General features: G+C 44.6%; 1 long non-coding RNA gene and 1 pseudogene across 1 annotated transcript; one reads left to right on the plus strand and one right to left on the minus strand.

Moving 5' to 3' along the window:
* Positions 1-7,228: 7,228 nt before the first annotated feature.
* On the minus strand, positions 7,229-8,171 carry LOC141100974 (uncharacterized). The gene is made up of 4 exons (XR_012234834.1): positions 8,119-8,171; positions 7,947-8,047; positions 7,595-7,875; positions 7,229-7,478 (listed from the first exon to the last, which is right to left on the minus strand). It is a non-coding gene; the product is annotated as an uncharacterized lncRNA (long non-coding RNA).
* Positions 8,172-12,036: 3,865 nt separating this feature from the next.
* LOC141100973 (zona pellucida sperm-binding protein 3-like) lies at positions 12,037-20,127 on the plus strand (annotated as a pseudogene).
* The last annotated feature ends 235 nt before the right edge of the window (positions 20,128-20,362 follow it).

The raw sequence follows: 20,362 nt of genomic DNA on the forward strand, positions 1-20,362 counted from the left end.
GCAGGCTATATACCATGCTGGACTGTATTATACCGTGCTGGGCTGTATTATACCATGCTGGGCGGGCTATATAACATGCTGGGGTGTATTATACCATGCTGGGCTGTAGTATACTATTCTGTGGGGGCTATATACCATGCTGGGCTGTATTATACAGTGCTGGGCTGTATTATACCATTCTGGGGGCGGCTATATACCATGCTGGGCTGTATTATACCATGCTGGGCTGTATTACACCATTCTGGGGGGCTATATACCATGCTGGGCTGTATTATACAGTGCTGGGCTGTATTATACCATTCTGGGGGCGGCTATATACCATGCTGGGCTGTATTATACCATGCTGGGCTGTATTACACCATTCTGGGGGGCTATATACCATGCTGGGCTGTATTATACCATGCTTGGCTGTATTATACCATTCTGGGGGGGCTATATACCATGCTCGGCTGTATCATACCATGCTGGGGGGGCTATATGCCATGCTGGGCTGTATTACACCATCCTGGGGGGGCTATATACCATGCTGGGCTGTATTATACCGTGCTGGGCTGTATTATACTGTGCTGGGCTGTATTATACCATCCTGGGGGGGCTATATACCGTACTGGGCTGTATTATGCCATGCTGGGTGGACTATATACCATGCTGGGCTGTATTATACCATGCTGGGGGGCTGTATACCATGCAGGGCTGTATTATACCATGCTGAGCTGTATTACACCATTCTGGGGGGGCTATATACCATGCTGGGCTGTATTATACCAAGCTGGGCTGGTTTATACCATTCTGGGGGGGGTATATACCATGCTGGGCTGTATTATACCATGCTGGGTTGTATTATACCATGCTGGGCTGTATTATACCATGCTGGGGGACTATATACCATGCTGGGCTGTATTATACCATGCTGGGCTGTATTACACCATTCTGGGGGGTTATATACCATGCTGGGCTGTATTATACCGTGCTGGGCTGTATTATACAATTCTGGGGGGCTATATACCATGCTGGGCTGTATTATACCATTCTGGGGGGGCTATATACCATGCTGGGCTGTATTATACTATTCTGGGGGGCTATATACCATGCTGGGCTGTATTATACCATGCTGGGCTATATTATACCATTCTGGGGGGGCTATATACCATGCTGGGCTGTATTATACCATGCTGGGCTGTATTACACCATGCTGGGCTGTATTATACCAAGGTGGGCTGTATTTTACAGCCCACCATGGTATACCACCCAGCATGGTATACAGCCTGTATACCATGATGGGCTATATACCATGCTGTGCTGTATACCATGGTGGGCTGGGCTATATACCATGTGGTGCTGGGCAATATACTATGCGGCTGTGTTATATACCATGGGGGTACATTTTACATTATATTCTATAGGGGGAGGCTGTGTTATATAATATGGGGGCTACATTATATTCTATGGGGAGGTGGGCTGTATTCTATTTGGGGCTGCATTATATTCTATGGGGGGGCTGTATTATATTATATTCGATGGGGGCTGCATTATACTGTATGAGGATGGCTGCATTGTATTCTATGGAGGGGCTACATTATACTATATAAGGGGCTGCATTATATCCTATGAGGGGGTTGCCATATATTCTATGGAGGGGCTGCATTATACTATATGGGGGGTGGGGCTGCATTATATTCTATAGGGGGGTTACATTATATTCTGTGGAGTGGCTGCATTATACTCTGGGGTAGCTGCATTATTCTCTAAGGGGGGGCTGCATTATACTATAAGAGGTGGGCTGCATTATATTCTATGAGGGTTACATTATATTGTATGGTGGGGCTGCATTATACTTTGTGGGGTGGCTGCATTATGCTTTGTGGGGTGGCTGCATTATGCTCTATGGGGTGGCTGCATTATACTATATGTGGGCTGCATTATACTGTATCGAGGACTATGGGGAATACATTATATGAAGAACTATGGGATGCATTATGCTATGGGAAGTGAATTGTACTACATGGGTGACTATGACGGTGCATTATACTATATGATGAACTATTAGGAGTGTATTATACTATATGGAGGACTGAGCAGTGTATTTTAATATATGGAGGGCTATGAGGAGTGTATTATACTTTATGGAGGACTGAGGAGTGTATTATACTGTATGGAGGAATATGGGGCAGATTATATTATATGGAGGACTATGGGGTGTAAACTGTAGATGTGCTGCTGATAACATGATACTGTATGGTGATCTCTTAGGGTGTGTGCACACATTGCGGATTAGGCCTGTTTCACACTTCAGTTTTTTCAAATCAGTTAAAATCCGCCAAAAAGTGAAAATGGCGGATTTGCAAAAAATGTGTAAAAACGGAAGCCAGCTGATGGTACGGATCCGTTTTTTTCCGGATCCGCTATACGGATTTTTGTACGGATCCATAAAAAAACGGATCCGTACCATCAGCTGGCATCCATTTTTTCCATCGGTTGGATCCGTTTTCTTGCGGATCCGTTTTTCCACACCTCCAAAATGGGATGTTCCCAAATATGATTGGCTCTTGGAAAATGCTCCCAAATGTGATTGGATACTGGAAACTAGGGAAAACTATATCTAGGGTGTTGGAATACAATATCTTTGAAAGGTTTTAGCGCTAATGGCAGCGATAGAAGGAGTTATTGCGAGTGTTGACAGCTTCTGTGTGGAATTTGATCTCCACTGCAATCGGTTGGCAATTATTGCTCTCCAGAGGGAGAAAAGAAGACTGCGAATCCTGCGTATGAGGAGACGACGGCAGTGGATTCATCCGATTAATGCGCAGAGGTTTACCCGAGGCATGTTTTCAACACTATACCTGGAATTGAGGGATAACCTGGACAAGTTCAACTATGTGCGCATGAGGCAGGACTTGTTCGAGATATTGGTGGAGCGTGTTGGAGAACAAATCCGGAGAAGGGACACCTACATGCGGTTTTCTATTTCACCGGCGGAGCGTTTGATGGTGACCCGTTTCCTTAAGTTATCTATTTTTTAAAAGGTTTCAGATTCAGCATACTTTTTTTTGTTATGTTATGGCTTGTATTTTGTATTAATTTAACTTTTTTCCCTTTTTTTCACAAGTTTCCAGGCAACTGGAGAATCATTCACCTCCCTCCATTACCAGTTCCGCCTTGGGATTTCAACTATATCTGGAATTGTACAACAAACCTGCCGTGCATTGTGGGATTGTCTACAGATGGAATACATCCCAGAGCCAACACAGGAGAGGTGGCTGGAGATTGCTGACAACTTTCAACAAATCTGCCAGTTTCCAAATTGCATTGGTGCCGTGGATGGGAAGCATATCAAGATTGTGAAACCCATTGGATCTGGTTCAGAATTTTACAACTACAAGAAATTATTTTCTATTGTACTTATGGCCATTGCAGACGCAAAATGCAAATTCATTGCCGTGGACATTGGTGCGCATGGGCGTTCAAATGATTCTCAGGTCTTCAAGATGTCCGCAATGGGCCGTCGTTTGTATGGAGACAGTTTTGCTTTCCCACCTCCCAGACCACTCCCTGGAACAACAGGCCCACCAATGCCATTTGTGTGCGTTGGTGACGACGCATTTCAGCTGTCCAAACACCTACTCAAGCCATATGGTAGTCGTGGATTGACACACCGCAAAAAAATATATAACTATCGATTGACCAGAGCGCGCAGAGTGGTGGAGTGTGCTTATGGCATTTTAACTGCAAAATGGAGAGTCCTGTTAATGGCCATAAAAATGAAAACAGACTGTGGATGAGGTGGTGTCATCCTGCACAACTTTGAACTTTCAAAGGAACCTGTTTCCATAGAAGAAAATCTGTCTGAAACCACATTGTGGGATTATCAGCAGCCAACTGTTCGGAGTACTGGGTCAGTGGTAAGAATGAGGGACACATTTGCAGATTATTTTCTGACATCAGAGGGAAAACTTGCCTGGCAAGATGACATAGTATAATTTAGTTTTTTTATACCAATTGTGGGTAATAACAGTGTTGTGTTTTTGGGTCGCCCTCGCACACCTAGGGCAGCGGGATACTCGGTACCAGGCTGGTGTCAAAGCGGGAATGTGTCACAGCAGCGGTGACCCGGTCCGTGGCACTGGGCGCCCAATATCAATTGCGGTGATATTAATCGTGTTAAAGTTTATATGAATAGTTCCTGACGCCACCTGTGGTGTTTGGCAAGTAAGATGGTAAGCTAACGCTGCATACAGATCCGCTGGGACTGATGGTGTGGTGCAGCAAAGATGGTGTAGCTCCCCACAGGTGGAGCTGTAGTCCCAGGGCAGTGTAGGTGCAATGGATGAGGGGAGGCGCAGAATGGTATAGATGTTGTTACTCAGGTGTAGCGGTGCTGGAATAACTGGAGGACACCAGAGTATGCGGTTCCAAAGCTTTACTCACGGTTTGCAGTTCACACAACTGCCTGCCTCCATACCGTGTTCTCCAGGTCAGGGCTCCAGCCAACCTCCAGGCAGGATAGGATTCTCCCACACTCCGCCATCGTGTACCTTACTGAACGACTCCTCCAATGCGCCTTTAGGTGCGAAGCACTCCAGTACTTAGTTACCCTGGAATGCCTCTCTCTAGGTGTTCCTAGTCTTTACTTGTATGACAGACAGCTGTAGCCTGCTTCGGGGACTCCACTCTGCGTCCCGGCCCTCTATTCAGATGCTGTTGTGTCCCAAGTCTATGATGGGAGCAAGGCGTTGGCGGCTCACTACTCCGGTGTCTGTTGCCGGACATAAAGATCCAATCAACCTCGAGGACCGGGCCCCGGCCTTTGCGCTCTCTGGACTGGAAGGGTTCTCTCTCTTTCTCAACCTGCTTCCCACCGTCCTTCTATTCTCCTTTGTTCCGATCTGTTCTCTCTCTCTTATGGATGGTTAGGTTATCAATCTTATCAGTCTCTTTCTCTGGTCTTTCTCGTGCCAGCAGCCCAGATCACTGGGACCTGCTGAAGCACGTCCCTCAGACACCCATCTTCTCTCTCCTCTAACTAACTTTCACTCTTCCCACTCTTTTGTATCATCTCTCTCCACCCGCCTCCCAGCACATCTCGTGTTACGAAGCAGAGTTCTACGAGGGGTGCCCTGCTAACCCCCAGCCTGAAGCTGTTAGGTGGCCCCACTGAACTATCCTGTGTGTGGAATGCAGGTGTGGAGCATGGTCAGGAGTTCCCACCTTACCTGGATGGTGGGGCACTACACCTTAGGAGAAGGTGCAGTACCTCTGTGGCGACTGAAGCCTCAGGGACGCCACATTTTCACCAACGGTTTACTGTAAAATGTTACCAAGTGTTGTGTTTTTTTACCTTGTACACCACCAGTGTACTTTTAAATGTTACCAAGTGTTTTTTTTTTAACCTCACCACCAGTGTACTTGTTGTATTTGTTTGTTTTTTTACCTCACCACCAGTGTACTTGTTGTTTGTTTTTTTTTTACCTCACCACCAGTGTACTTGTTGTGTTTGTTTGTTTTTTTTACCTCACCACCAGTGTACTTGTTGTGTTTGTTTGTTTGTTCCTCACCACCAGTGTACTCGTTGTGTTTGTTTTTGTTTTTTTTTTTACCTCACCACCAGCTTACTTTAAAATGTTACCAAGAGTTGTGTTTTTTTTCCCTTTTACACCACTGGTGTACTTTCAACCTTTACCAAGAATTAAATAAAAAAAAATAAACTACACAATAAAGTTCTTTTTAACAAAAAAAATTTATTTGTCAAATTTTTTCAAACTTTTTTTATTGGTAAATAAAAAAATTTTTGTACAAATTTTTTTTTTTTAATACAAAAATTATTTTTATTACAAACACCTTACAACTGTTAGTATCTCCACCCAACAATACCATCGGAGGGGATAACAGGGTTGACCACATCGGGGGGGGGTGGAGGACTGGGAAGGGAGTTGGTGAGGATCAGAGGTGGAAGGGGGGGGTGAAAACATGAGGTTGGGACGGGAGTGGATGGACAGACGAGGTTTGTAGGAACATTGAAGGTGTGTGTGGGGGTGGGTATGGTGAGGGCATTGGGGTATAATGCAATGGGGAAGGAAGGTACTGGGAAGAATGGAATGGGGAACTAGAGAAAGGAGAGAGAGTGGTAGGAGGAGGGATGGTTGTATGATGGATGGTGGTGGAAGGATGGACAGAGGGAGGATGGGATGCTTCTGAGAGTACCTCCACTAGAGTATTGTGACAGGCTTGCATCACACGCATCTGCTGGTGAGTACTTAAACCTTTCATTTGCCGGACAACGGATTGAAAAAAGATATGTCTCGGCGTCTGGTTTGACTCTGAATTCATCTGTTCAATGTATCTTCTGAGTTCCATGATGCTTTGATTGATCATGGTCAACCCAGAAGATAACCGTTCTCCATAAGTATGGAAACCATGCTGGACAGATGTGTTCAGACTCAAACAGTCAGACAAGGTCATCCTTTCCTGACTCCTCATACGCTGCCGACCAGAACCAAAAGTTGGTTGAGATGTTGCGGCAGTGTCAGAGGGATGGGGTAAAGGGTACTGTAAGTTGTCACCAGCAGCTTCATGTGATGAAGTCTGCCCTGCTGCTCCAGTGCTGGAGGAGGGGATAGAGGGATGAGACAAGAGGGAAGGTAGGGAGGGGTCGGGGTCGGATACCTCGATGTGGTCACCGGGGGCAGTCTCTGAAGGGATCCCTCCAGAGGGAGGCAACACAGAAGCAGGCTCCCGAGTGCTGCAGACAGTGCTAAAAAAAAAGAGAAAAAAAGTATATTAATATCTTTATATTTCATTTAGCATTGCTGAAAAAAAAAATTAGGTTAAACATGTCAACATTTGTACTACAGAAATGGTGTGTGGAATATTTACCTTCTGCTCACCATCGTCGACCTGAGGAACGCCAGGGCTCTGTAATTTTTGTACTGGGTGCTCCGGCGTCCTCCTGATCCACTCGGGGCCTGCATCTCCTTGTTGAAGTCCCTCTTGAAGCGATCCCTGAGCGACCGCCACCGTGTGATAACACTCTCACCTGTGAAGGAAAAAAACAAAGTGGTTAGTATTCGACACTTCACATGCTGTAAATCAAGTTACTGAAATTAGAATACTTACGCACAAAATCCCTGGCCCTCGCATCGAGCTCCTCCCAGTTGTCTACTACCTCCGAACACACCTCATCCCAGAGCCGTCGTTCGGTCGGTGTTGTATCGGTTTGCCATGTTCCACAGCGGCTCCTGTGATTGCACTGCCTGGATGAGGTCGTCCGTCTCTATTATGAGACCCTCCTCAAACAGTCTCTGGGGAGCACGCTGTCAAACCGGTGAAGAAAAAAAAAAAAATTTACATTCAATTTAAACACATGAGGTTCATTAATCAATTAGCTAAGGGTTACTTACCGTTCACCGACCACCAGAGCCAGCACCTCGACGACGCTGGGATGTCCTGGGAGTCGCTCTTGTGCGGGCACCAGATTGTGAAGACTGTAAAAAAATAAAAAAAAAGATAAATTTGGGTTGGATGGATGCGTAGTTATTGTGTGTGCTGTGATGAATGTTTGTGTTGGGTGTAGCATTATGTATGTATGTGCTAAACTTACACTCTGCGCGCCCCCTCCTTGCGTCTCTCCACCCTGCATGTCTCCTCCTGGTAGCTCCTCAGATTCAGGTTCCTGTGAATACATAATAAATGTATATATTGTAAAAAAAAAAACCTGTAAAATAATAGTTAAATAAAAACATTTATCTAACCTCAGTTGGCTGTTGCTGTGAGGGGGAGCTCCCAGAAGAAGACATTTCTCAAACTGCTGCGGCCTAGCTGGGGGATTTCTTCTGCTGCTGCTGTGTTGTTCCAGGAGGTGCTGCTGCTTCCTGAATGGATCTGCAAGTATAAAAGACACTTGTAAAGCTACTATACAAAGGATATCAAAGCTTTCATGTCAATATACTTACAGGAAAATAGAAGTGCTTTGCTAACTGCTGCAGCCTAGCTGGCAGATTTCTTCTGCTGCTGCTGTGTTGTTCCAGGAGGTGCTGCTGCTTCCTGAACGGATCTGCAAGTATAAAAAACACTTGTAAAGCTACTATACAAAGGATATCAAAGCTTTCAGGTCAATATACTTACAGGAAAATAGAAGTGCTTTGCTAACTGCTGCGGCCTAGCTGGCGGATTTCTTCTGCTGCTGTGTTGTTCCAGGAGGTGCTGCTGCTTCCTGAACGGATCTGCAAGTATAAAGAGAATTATCATAACATAAAAAAATAAAACCTTCATTGGTATTAATGTGTGTAAATTCCCTGAAAATCTCTCACTGACAGTAACCACACTGTGATTGCATGTGTGTAATTCCTGAGTATACTCATACTTTTAGTGTTTGGATGTGTGTAAATTCCCTTACAATCTCTCACTGAGAGTAGCACACTGTGATTGGGTGAGTAATTCCCCAAAAGTCATATAGTATACCCTTGTATTTTCATGTGTGTACATTCCCCTAAACTCTCACTGAGAGTATACCCAAGTGTTTTCATGTGTGTAAAATTTCCTTAAACTCTCACTGAGAGTAAACCCAAGTCTTTCCATGTGTGCAAAAATTCTAAGTGTTTTAATGTGTGTAAATTCCAACTCTCACTGAGAGTATACCGAAGTATTTTCATGTGTGTAAAATTCCCTTCAACTCTTACTGAGAGTATACCGAAGTATTTTCATGTGTGTAAAATTCCCTTAAACTCTCACTGAGAGTATACCCAAGTCTTTTCATGTGTGTAAAATTGAAAGTGTTTTAATGTGTGTAAATTCCAACTCTCACTGAGAGTAAGTGTTTTCATGAGTAAATTCCCTGAAAAACTCTCACTTGAGTAACACTTGTATACCAAAAACCAACACTTCATATACCCATACTTAATTTTACCTGGTTTCTAAATAATACAACGGACAGTTTTTATTAATTTTTTTCTTCCACAAGTAGGAGCTACTCTGCTCTTTATTTAAAATACCACAATAAATAAAAAATAAAAAAAGTGATATACAACAGATACAATACACAACACAATCACACCACAATTGCAAATATGAAAATAAAATGCAATACACATGCAACAGAAAAACAATTAAAGTATGAAAAAAAAACCACACACACAAACACGCATGCCACACACACACACGACACACATGCAGACAAGCTACAGACACACAGACATGCCCCACACAAATATTTTAGCACAATTGCAAATATGGAAAAACATTACATTACTGTGAAAATAAAATTCTGTACACATGCAACAGAAAAACAATTAAAGTATGATAAAAAAAACCCACACACACACAAACACGCATGCCACACACACAGACAGACAGGCCACACACACACATGCTCCAGGGGTCTTGCAGTTGGAAGACTTACAGCTGGGCAGGCAGGTTTTATAGCTCTAGCTCGGTCTCCTTCTATCAGTCTGGCTGGTGCCGGATGTCTGGCTCTGTGTCTTCAGTGTGGCTGGTGCCGGATGTCTGGGCCCAATTACACCACATACAATACCAGTTACACCACATACAATGCACACAGAACACAATCCCAGCATACTTGCAAATATTAAAATAAAATTACAGTAGTATGAAAATAAAATTCTGTACACATGCAACAGAAAAACAATTAAAGTATGAAAAAAAAGCATAATAATAATACACACACACACAAACAGACATGCAACACTGGGAGGCCACGAACATACATGCAGGAAGGCAGACCACACACACACACAAACACGCAGGCCACACACACACAGGCAGACAAGCCACAGACACACACAGACATGCCCCACACAAATAGTTTAATACTCACACAATTGCAGGCTTTGGTGGCTTGGTAGCAGGCCTCTGCGTCCTGGCTTGTTGCTGGGCAGGTGCTGGCAGGCCTCTTGCAGCTGGGGTATGGCAGGCTGGCAGGCTCTCTCTCTTTCTTCAGCTGGGGGTCTTTCTGCTGGGCAGGTGCTGTCTGGCTTGCGCTGTGTCTTCTCAGTCTGGCTGGTGCCGGATGTCTGGGCCCAATGATTAATTAGCCCACCTTATACAGTTTTGGGACTGTTTGTAAAAGTATCTTTTTTTCTGAGCATGCTCAGTGCGATTTGGCGGATTCCGCAAAATAGCGGATCCGCCGCCCATAGGCGCCGATTCTACAGCATGGTGGACGACGGTGGATCCGCCGTTGTCCGCCATTTTGACGGCGCCAAAAAATGTTGCAAGCTCCGTCCACATCAGACAGAATCCGCCTGGAATATGGCGGATTCGCCGAATAGCGGACGTTACGGACGACCATCCGCCACTAATGTATCTCAATGGGAAAAAATGGCGGATCCGCCACAAGAAAAGCGGATACGCCATTTTCACTTTTTGGCGGATTTTGACTGATTTGAAAAAACTGAAGTGTGAAACAGGCCTTAGTCTGCTGATTTTTCTGCAGAGAATATCTCTTGGCAGAAACCGCAGGGTAAAACACATGCATTTTTCCTGCGGATTCCTAGCATGTGTACAGCGGATTTTATGCAGGTTCTAGTGCTGTTTGGCAGTGCGGATGAGAGAGAGAGATTGATTTTTATGTGCCGGCACGTACACTGCAGCTGCGGTTCCGCATAAAAAGAAGAAACATGCTGCGGAAAATAAACCGCAGTAAATCTGCGTGGAATTTTCCGCAGCATGGGCTCGGCGGATTTGGTTTTCCATAGGTTTACATGGAAACCTTTTGGGGAACTGTAATTTAATAGCAAGAATAGCATCATGCACAATGATGGGCTCTATAGCAAAGCCTAAGCAAGCCCCAACAGAAGGTACTATGGTCAATTAGAAGCTGTTGGTATTTTCTATGTGATGGATCCTGCAGGACATCTTAGATTTACTTATGAATCGAAGCAACACAGCAAAATTCAACAGAGTGTAAGTTGAAACTTAGCTTTCTCACTATGAGAAATAAGAAAGGAGCTGCTGAATAAAAAAAACAACAATTTGGAGGAAAAGGATGACTGACTGAAGGACAAATATTCAAAAAAATGCCCTATCTTAAGAGTTGGTCTTCTTGTGAGATGGTGGACAGGAGCTGTCCCCCTCAAGAAGACATTGTGTTAAGCGGGTTAAAATTGCTAAAAGTTGTATTTGTATGATGGCAGTATTTGAGTATATTATATATAAAAGTGTATTTTATCCTTATGGCCGGTGTGTGCCAGGTTCCTGGAGAGTTAACCTCAAGCCCATCCCCAGGAAGGGTGGTGGGAGGTTCAATAGGGGAACCAGTAGGAAGGATATAGGTGGTGTTTAGTCAGAGGGCAGAGTGTGGAGTAAGCTGTGTGCTGGAGAGGAGGTGACAGAATAAGTATGGTGGTAGAACTACAAGGCTCAGCACGGAAAGAAGCTAGCTACAGAGGTGGCAGGACATCACAAGCAAGTGGGAAGTCAAGGAGAAAAGAGCTTAGAAGTTTGGAAAAAGTACGGTCCAGCTGAAGAGAGGGACCTTAGGAAAAGCCCTGCTGTGAGTACTAAAACAGGAAGCTAGGTCTAAATGAGTGGCCCTTGGGATTGTATTAGCTAAAGGCTCTGGTTATCGAGATCATAGCGTTACACATGGAACCGTATGATCCTACTCCTAAGGAAATCAGGTAGATCAAACATGCCCGCTGGATACCTGTTGCCGGGAACAAAGTGAAAATTATAACTCTGAGAATGGAGTAAGAGAATGTATGACCTGTAATCCACGGTTCACCAGTTTGGCCGAATATAAAATGGACATTGTTTTTAAGTACTTGTCTGGTTTATTGAATGAAACGGGTAACGCATGTGAGACTGCACTAAGTGCAATGGAACTGGCGATGACAGCAGCAGATCCAGGTAAAATGTCGCACACACTCCAACAATACAAAATTCTCTGTAGCTGGCCCCGATTTGGACATGTTGGACTACTCACATGACTACCACCAGGGGCCAGTTTACAAGTGGCATATTTGGCAGGATTCAAACATTTCAAATGAAGAAATTGGGGAATCTAATACCTGTAAGGCGGACAAGATGGCGGACAGTGGCATGAGTTCCAAGATAGTGGATGGCGCCATGAACCACAAGATGGCGGACAGTAGCGTGAGTCCCAAGATGGTGAAGGCTGGTCTGAGGCAGGGAAGTCCAGCCCATCGTGGGAGTGGATGACATCTGAAGGTGTTAAAACTGTGCTCTGTCCACCAGAGTAAATCAAGAAAGGCACATCCAGCCCATAAACGGCAGCGCTTCCCAGGACTCACATCCAAGGATTTTTGAGGATACATAATCTAAAGCTATATTAGTCTTCTATCAGGTGAGTGCATAAAATTGTGCACCCTTTAAAGACTACAATATTGTGTTTACGCACTTAGGGCGCCGCAAATTGTCTGTTCTTCTCTCCCAAACAGGGTTTTTTTTGCATACTGTCCATCAGAGTGATAACCTCAAGGGGGAGGTAAGTCAGAGTTAAGGTTCGACCCAGAAGAGGTGACATTTCGTGGAAGAAGGCGCGGTCCAGAAATGGAGGCGGCCCATAGGGTGAAGAACCCAAAGTGAAGAAAGGCAGTCCAGCAGGTGAAAAATGCCAAGTGAAGGAGGCATGTCCAAAGGCGGAGTCACGGGGAGTGACAGAAGAAGTGGTCACGTCACTAGTACAGTCTTCGGAAGGGCAGAGCCAGTCGGGCGGGAAGTGTGTGGTGAGTGACTGGCCAGCGCCATTTTGCTTACAGCTAAAGACCACAACAGACATCATAGACGAGATCGCAGTGACGAGCTGCACATGTACAGCAAATCCAGCAGAGCGGAAGACATGGAAATCTCCAAAGAGGAAGTCATCTACCTGGTGACCCCCTTGGGCCCCAGAATGAGAAGAGTGGCCAGAGGGTGTGGGCGCAGGACAGGCGACGACACTGCCTGTTTCCATTCAGTGGCAGACAATGCCACAACCAAAGGTGGGCCTGTACCAACACGAAGTTCGAGTACTCTATTGGAGCCAGAAGCTGGTGGTCAACCAGATGCCAGTGCTTGAAGACATTACTGCGTCAGGTAAGTTTCATCCTGTTAGGCTGACCTTGCCATAGTTGGCCATCGAAGCTCTGTCCTTGGTCAGGTCCCTGTCAGGAAGAGGAGGATACACCGCAATCTACACCCAATCTCACAAAGCAAAGGTGGCCTGAGAGTTTTGACTGGAACCAGGGGAAGTGGGCCCCCCCAACCCCTGTAAGGAAAACATCCCAGGGGATTCTATGGCCACGGGAGATGCCCAATGTCATTGAGGAGCGGAGGAGAGCGGATGTGCTAGCTTGGGAATGGCAAGCAGGCCTAAAGCAAGCTCTGTTTGAGGAGCAATGCATGGAGTGTCGGGTGGTTGATTTCAACCAGATCAAGGGATCCAGTTTCATCAAGGAGCAAGGGACCGGGGATCAAGTTTAAGTCAACTGGGCTATGGTGAAGAGGGACAGGTTGGTGTAGAGCCTGCACAGTCTATACATAGGATAAAAGGTCCATTAATGCAAGGTATGGTGCCGCAAAGGATGGAATGCGGTGGGGGTCACTCGCCTCGCAACCAGCGAAGAGGTCGAGAAGTGGGAGGAGGCAGAGTTTGAGAGGCAAAACTGGCATCAGCGTCGCAGCCAAACAGCTAGATCCGTGGGACAGGAGCCGAAGGGGAAGCACAACAGCGCCGCAAAGATGTGGGGACCCAGACTCCTGTTCGGACCGAGGAGGAAAAGAAGGAGCCTCCTGGCACCGAGATACCCCTTGTGGCCACATCCGACACTAATATTTGTCTTTCAGGGAACACGCAAGTATTCTTGACAGGAACAGGACTGCTTCAAGACAACTACAGGAGGCGGTGGTAACCTGAGCAGCCTTGGAGATTAGACCGAACATATAAAGCGTATAAAGGAAATGGACATTTCCAGTGCTCTTCCAAGCTTATCCTTTAAGGTCATGTTAGTAAGGACTTGTTGATTTTCTGCTGTGTTCTAATGTTCTAAAGAGGAAATCAAGATCAGTAAGACTCAGAGTCTCTAACTGCTGATAGTCCCCCCAGTTGTGCAAAGTTTGTCAGTCTGTTTCTTTGTTTGGCCTATATCCTTAGTTAAAGGGATTTGGATACTTTTTCCAGGGTCCCAACCAAGGTGACTCAGAAAGAAAGTGAGAGAAAGAGAGAAGACATGGGTTTTGAGGAGAACAGTGTGGGGTTTGGACTGTCACCAACGTGTGAAGTTAATTGTGTGCTAATGTTTTTGTTCTTAAGGTTTCAGAGGTCAGTATGGTTGAGGGCAACCATCTTTAAATGTGGGGTATGTGAGAGGGTGGACTGTAACTCTGCAGGTTAAAATTGATAAAAGTTGTTTTTGTGTGATGGAGAGGAAGTGACAGAGGACATGTTCTTTGGTGGTAGAACTACAAGGCTCAGCATGGAAAGAAGTTGGTTACAAAGGCAGCAGGACATCACAGGCAAGTGAAGACTCTTGCATCGAGGAGAAAAAAGCTTGGAAGTCTGGGAAAAGTATGGTCCAATGGAAGAGGAGGACCTTAGGAAAAAGTAGCTCCTTGCTGTGAGTACTAAAAACAATGAGTTTAGTCTCAACGAGCGGCCCTTGGGACTGTCTTAGGTAAAGTCTCTGGATATTGGAAAAATAGCATTATACATGGACCCGTGTGAACCTACCCCTATGGAAATGCAGATCAAACATCTCCCATGTCCCTGTGGTACCTGTTGAGAGGAACAAAGTGCAGAATGTAACTCTGAGAATGGAGCCGGTGTATTGTGTAGAATTTAGAGGAAAGGAATGACCTGTAATCCCCTTTTCTCCAGTTTGGCCAAATATAAAATGGACATTGTTTTTAAGGACTGATCTGCCGTTTTGAATAAAACGGTTAATGGGAGTGGGACTGCACAAAGTGCAATGGAACCGACGATGGAACCATAAATCCAGGTACAATGTCGCGCACACCCACCAACAACACAAAATTCTCTATTGCTGGCCCCAACTTGGAAATGATGGACCACTCACACGACTACTGCCGGGGTGCAGTTTACACTCTTCCCATGTAGATTGTAGGACTCCTGGGAGGCAGGGGTTTCTCTTCTATGTACCAGTGTGTAACTCATTTAGTCATGTATATTGCACTTGTTCTTTACCCTGTGTTATACACTCATGTTTTATTACATATACACTCACTGGCCACTTTATTAGGTACACCTGTCCAACTGTGTGTTATGACTTAATTTCTAATCAGCCAATCACATGGCGGCAACTCAGTGCATTTAGGCATGTAGACATGGTCAAGACAATCTCCTGCAGTTCAAACCGAGCATCAGTATGGGGAAGAAAGGTGATTTGAGTGCCTTTGAACGTGGCATGATTGTTGGTGCCAGAAGGGCTGGTCTGAGAATTTCAGAAACTGCTGATCTACTGGGATTTTCACGCACAACCATCTCTAGGGTTTACAAAGAATGGTCCGAAAAAGAAAAAAAATCCAGTGAGCGGCAGTTCTGTGGCCGGAAATGCCATGTTGATGCCAGAGGTCAGAGGAGAATGGGCAGACTGGTTCGAGCTGATAGAAAGGCAACAGTGACTCAAATTGCCACCCGTTACAACCAAGGTAGGCAGAAGAGCATCTCTGAACGCACAGTGCGTCGAACTTTGAGGCAGATGGGCTACAGCAGCAGAAGACCACACTGGGTACCACTCCTCTCAGCTAAGAACAGGAAACTGAGGCTACAATTTGCACAAGCTCATCGAAATTGGACAGTAGAAGATTGGAAAAACGTTGCCTGGTCTGATGAGTCTCGATTTCTGCTGCGACATTCGGATGGTAGGGTCAGAATTTGGCGTAAACAACATGAAAGCATGGATCCATCCTGCCTTGTATCAACGGTTCAGGCTGGTGGTGGTGGTGTCATGGTGTGGGGAATTTTTTCTGGGCACTCTTTGGGCCCCTTGGTACCAATTGAGCATCGTTGCAACGCCACAGCCTACCTGAGTATTGTTGCTGACCATGTCCATCCCTTTATGACCACAATGTACCCAACATCTGATGGCTACTTTCAGCAGGATAATGCGCCATGTCATAAAGCTCGAATCATCTCAGATTGGTTTCTTGAACATGACAATGAGTTTACTGTACTCAAATGGCCTCCTCAGTCACCAGATCTCAATCCAATAGAGCATCTTTGGGATGTGGTGGAACGGGAGATTCGCATCAGGGATGTGCAGCCGACAAATCTGCGCCAACTGTGTGATGCCATCATGTCAATATGGTCCAAAATCTCTGAGGAATGCTTCCAGCACCTTGTTGAATCTCTGCCACGAAGAATTGAGGCAGTTCTGAAGGCAAAAGGGGGTCCAACCCCTTACTAGCATGGTGTACCTAATAAAGTGGCCAGTGAGTGTATGTTATGTGCCATAAACTCTGTCCGCACCTGTTCTGTATATAGAGCAATCATTGCTATCACTGATATGGGGGTCACTGAACCATCTGAAAAAAAGGAGTATACAGTAAGTTTCATGCTATTGAAGTGTTTAACTTGGAGTTGACAAAAATTAATGCTGCCTATTTGGCCAAAATAGTTGTGTGTTAAAAGCTGGTAACAGAATCCCTTTATAGAGTTAACCCTCCACAACAGAACTGTATCCCCTAACTAGAATGGGTAATATATGAAAATCTTCTTTCATGGTTAAAAAAAAATACTAGTATTCTGTATCAAGTATTGTTCAGGCTCCTTGCTGGAGGAGAGGAGATTATTATCCTGATTTCTTCACCATCCTTTTAGGATACATTGAAAATTAATTTGCTAGGTTTGAAAATCACTTCTGACAAATAATGTATGAGAAAAATAGGTGAATCAATCCTTCCCTTCTGTTCTATAGACCAGCAATCAACAAAATGTTCTCTATTTTACCATTCAGATTCTCTATAGGATCAGCCTTTACTTGCACAGTCAGTACTCTTAAGGCTACTATATTCATCATTGCGTGTTTTTAAGTGACTATTCTTTTTAGTTTTGTTATATTCATTGCTCTTTTTTGCATCAAATGATTTACAGTGGTGCAAATGGATTGATAAATTTTGCACAAAATCAAAAATGTTCGTTTTTTTTCCTTTTACCTTTTTAACATCATGGTTTGCACATTAATGACCAGGCCAATTTTTACAATTCTGACCTCTGTCACTTTATGAGGTAATAACTCTGGAACGCTTCAATGGATCCTGGTGATTCTAAGACTTTTTTTCGTGACATATTGTACTTCATGATATTGCTAAAATTTCTTTGGTATGATTTGCGTTTATTTGCGAAAAACACAGAAATTTGGCAAAAATATGGAAAATGTTGCAATTTTCCAAATTTTGACTTTTCATGCCCTTAAATCACAGCGATATGTCACACAAAAGAATTATTAAATAACATTTCCTACACTTGTACATCCCACAATCAGCATCAAAAACCAAAATTTTTTTTGTTAGGAAGTTATAAGGGTTAAAAGTTGACCAGCGATTTTTCATTTTTCCAACAAAATTTACAAAACCATTTTTTTAAGACCACATCACATTTGAAGTCACTGAGGGGTCTATATGATGGAAGATACTCAAAAGTGACACCATTCTAAAACTGCACCCCTCAAGGTGCTCAAAACCACATTCAACAAGTTTATTAACCTTTCAGGTGCTTCACAGGAATTTTTGGAATGTGGAAAAAAAAAAATGAACATTTAACTTTTTTTCACCAAAAAATTGGGGGAAACTTCACACTAGACCTTAAGCAGCTTGGATTGTGTGCTTCTCCACTCCTCCTCCAGACTCTGGGATCTTGATTTCCAAGGTCTAGTGTGAAGTATCCACAATCAATGATAGTTTTGTAGTTTTGTGAGCCATGTTATCTGCTGGTGTAGGTTCACTGTGTTTTATCAAGACCAAAGTCAGCGCAGCTGTGTACTCTGGAAATTTTTGAGCACTTCATGCTTCCCTCTTCCAACAAGCTTATTGAAGATGAAAATTTCTCCAGCAGGAATTGGCACCCGTCCACACTGCCAAAAGTACCAATTCCTGGTTTAAAAACAGCATCATCACTGTACTTGATTGGCCAGCAAACTCGTCTGACCTTAACCCCATAGAGAATCTATGGGGTATTATCAAGAATAAGATGAGAGACACCAGACCCAACAATGCAGACGAGCTGAAGGCTGCTATCAAAGCAACCTGGGCTTCAATAACACCTCAGCAGTACCACAGGCTGATCACCTTCATGCCACGCCGCTTTGATGCAGAAATTGATGCCAAAGGAGCCCCGACCAAGTATTGAGTGCATTTACTGAACATGCATTTCCGTAGGCCAACATTTCGGATTTTAAAATCATTTTTTCAAGTTGGTATTATAAAGTATTCTAATTTACTGAGATAATGACTTTTGGGTTTTCACTGGCTGTAAGCCATAATCATGAACATTAACAGAAATAAACACTTGAAGTAGACCACTCTGTTTGACTCTATCTAATATATGAGTTTCACTTTTTGTGTCGAAGAACTGAAATAAATTAACTTTTTGATGATATTCTAATTTTGTGAGATGCACCTATATAAGAGATCACAGCACAGTTACAGATAACAACTTACAGCTGACGTTCTTTCTGATGGAATCATTCACTTTTCATGTCTTTTCCATCTGGCCCAGACCGACATGACAACTTCTTCTAGCCAGGACTCGGCTGCAGAAAATACAACAAAGACACATTTAACTTCTCACATTTTCAGCACTGTCCCCAATGGGACTATTCCCAACCTGCACAAACTCCTCATCCTGCTGATACCCTAATACTGAGCTGCTGCTGCCGTATGTGTTTCTATTACTGCGCCTGCTGTGTGGCTCTCTGTGCCTTCTAAATTCTATAGCAACCCTCTAGAATATAGTCATGCCGGGTGTGTAAGGAGGTGGCGGGGGACCCTCACATATCTCCTCTCCTCTGGGTACTGTTCACATATTACGTGTGGCACCTCGTCGTTCACTAATGTTCTTGTGTGATGCATTTGTTATGTACTGCGAATAAGCTTAGGGATAGATTAGGAGATAGTATAGGACCATAGGGTAATTAGAGTAGTGGCGGGCATCATAGAGAATTGTCATGGTTGTGGATAGGGTATCTTTCCTGTCCTCTCAGGGTTAATTTTGTATGGCCTCCTTCTGGTTTGGGGAGGACTATATTTACCCGCCTTCATCTGGGGATCCTTGTCAATGATACATCTGTCTTGGCTGTGTGTCTTCTGCTGCAGTCAGGAAGGAACTGTGGGTCAGGTGGAGTTGTCTGCTATTGGTTCTCCTATGTGGACCAGACTTTGTTCGATCCTTGGGCAGACATCAGCGTCAGTCAGATACTTGGTGGAGGAATTATCAGCCTGGACAGGGATCTTCTAGAGGACTTGAGCAACCTATATCTGGAGTGGGGTCTCCCAGATGGGACAGCAGGTATAATGGCAGAGACCAAGATCTCCAAGACCTTACTTAAGCGCCATCCTCTGTCAGAGTGCAGTGTGGTGAGGACATGATGGTGTTGATGGTGAGCAGAGTCTTCTGTGGGAATGGTAAGCTGGTGAAGCCCTCAGACCTGACCTTGGGCTCCTGCACGCCTGGACAGCAGACTACATATAGTACTGTGGCGTTTGACAATGGCCTTCAAGAATGTGGGAACATCTTGCAGATGACTCCAGACTGGCTGATCTACAACTCCAACCTACGTTACACCCCCACCTCTTTCAGGAATGTGCCTATCACCAGGTCCAACTCTGCTGTGGTTCCTGTCTAGTTCTTCAAGACATGGCGATGTGAGCAGTAGCGCAATCAAGACAACATGGACTCCGTTGAGCACCACAGTGACAGCAGAAGAGAGGCTGGCGTTCTCCTTGCAGCTTATGACTGTGGAGTTCGGAGCCCCGAGTTCTGTACTGGTCTTTCAGCCTGGTGAGAAATTGTACATAGAAGCCTCACTGGATATTCAGAACTATGTCCCCATGATCCTGTTTGTTGATCACTGTGTGGCCACCATTACCCCAGATGTGGACTCTAGACCCAGTTATGGCATAATCTCCCTCCTTCCAGAGGTAACTCTGTTGTGTGGGTGATGGTGGATAGATTTTCCAAACAGGCTCATTTTGTACCTCTGCCTGCTTTACCGTCTGCTGAAACCTTGGCCAGGTTGTTTGTGCAGCATGTGGTCTGTCTGCATGGTGTGCCTATGAATGTGGTGTCTGACAGAGGTGTGCAGTTTGTGGCCAAGTTTTGGAGGGCTTTTTGTAAGAAGTTGGAAATCACTCTGTCTTTTTCCTCTGCCTATCATCCGTAATCCAATGGGCAAAC

The sequence above is a fragment of the Dendrobates tinctorius genome, unplaced genomic scaffold, assembly GCF_039654945.1.
Source record: "Dendrobates tinctorius isolate UK_male_01 unplaced genomic scaffold, ASM3965494v1 ptg000112l, whole genome shotgun sequence".
Taxonomy (NCBI): domain Eukaryota; kingdom Metazoa; phylum Chordata; class Amphibia; order Anura; family Dendrobatidae; genus Dendrobates; species Dendrobates tinctorius.